At 47.2% G+C, this 1,604-nt stretch overlaps 1 pseudogene; it reads left to right on the forward strand.

Annotated features, from left to right (window-relative positions):
• The first annotated feature begins 743 nt into the window (after positions 1 to 743).
• Positions 744 to 1,203, forward strand: LOC123094359 (uncharacterized; annotated as a pseudogene).
• The last annotated feature ends 401 nt before the right edge of the window (positions 1,204 to 1,604 follow it).

Here is a 1,604-nt window from a genome sequence, read left to right on the forward strand (position 1 = left end):
ATGGGACTTTTGCCACTTATTGTTTTATGGTTGTCTAGACAGTTGATGGCATGGTTCTTTCTTGCTAATTGTCAATTCTTTTGTACAGGGTCGCTCAGCTACTTATGCTTTTCTAGACAATGAGGGTATGTAGATAGCATGTATGGTTTTTACATTGTTTTCCGTAGGTTGAGATGCATTACATGATGTTTTCCTTTTACATTTATGGATATTACAGAGTCCTTTCCTTTTCCACAAGGGGCAGTAGCTGTGCCATTCGATTCGAAGGACAAAGAGTTGATCACAAAGGGGTAGCATTCAGGATATATACACAAAAGAGTATAGAACCAAATTATATGATATAGTTGACCACTATTTCGATTAACTTCTCCTGTACACAATGTTCATGAGTTCATGTATTAAGTACATTTTATTGTGTCACTTGTGTTTACTCTTTTTTAATGCAAGTTTACAACTACTAGGAGTTGCTAATTGCAGATTCAACTATCTTGACCTACCGATGATCTAATTTGTGACATTATTACCTTAAGAAAATATTTGCATTTAGTTTCCTTTATATATAGGGGTACAAGTTCTTACCAAGTGTATTCAAATATACGGTTATTGAAAAAATGGAAATATTTTCAACACGCGCATGGTTTTAAATGGGTCTTTGCGCCATTTGGCGCAACTGGTCATCTAGTATCTTCGAAAGATAGCTCACCTAGCTACGTACCTAGTGCCTCCCCAAAACCCTGACCAAAATGGCACGGTGCTCGTGCGCTGGTCTCACGCTGCTTCTTCTCACATGTGCCCTTGTGCGGAGCTCCTACGGCTCAAGACCGTCTCTCCGAGAGCCGCAGAAACCCGGGGTCCTGTCTCCGACGATGGTTCACGGTGCCGTCGAATCGGAACCACGCCGCCGCGACGACGGGGCCCGCCAAAGTCCGCCCTTCCACGGAGGAGGGAGCGACCGGTGGCAGTCATCGTGGAGCAAATGCTGACGATGATGCTATCGCAACTTTGGCACTGGGCGGGGGTGGTGTCGCGCCGGAGCAGACGAAGGGTTCAGGGGCGCCAGTGCTGCCGCAAGCGCTGGGACGGGTGCTGGGCTCGAAGCTGGCGCGCCGGGTTCTGGGAGGGGAGGTGGAGGACTCGGTGGCCACGCCGTCGTGCCACTCCAACAACGCGCACATCATCTGTGCCCCGCCGGCGCAGCACTGACTGAGGTGCTAGCTAGTCTAGCTGATTCGTTCATCCCTTGATGATGCTTTCGTTTAAATTAACAGTACCTCTTTCGATCTTGTTCTTCCAAAAATGTGAACCTTTAGTTATTGATATACATATATGATACTAGTACGTGATTCACTCGTAAGGCGCCGGTCAAGACTTGATCCCATTGGAGCCTCACGTATTTATACCTTGCAAAGGTGGTGGATCCTCATGAGGATGCACCGAAAACGTATATTTTTTTTGTCTTTTTTGAAGCCTTCACTTTGCATGATTGCATGTGACGAGAGACTCAGAGTGCGGGCGTGATGCAATATCAGCACACCTTCCACTCCAGCCGAGTCCAAACTCCAGGTGCACGAGTGCGCGCACACGTACGTACGTGTGAGTAGGGT

Source organism: Triticum aestivum, chromosome 4B (assembly GCF_018294505.1).
Source record: "Triticum aestivum cultivar Chinese Spring chromosome 4B, IWGSC CS RefSeq v2.1, whole genome shotgun sequence".
Lineage (NCBI taxonomy): Eukaryota > Viridiplantae > Streptophyta > Magnoliopsida > Poales > Poaceae > Triticum > Triticum aestivum.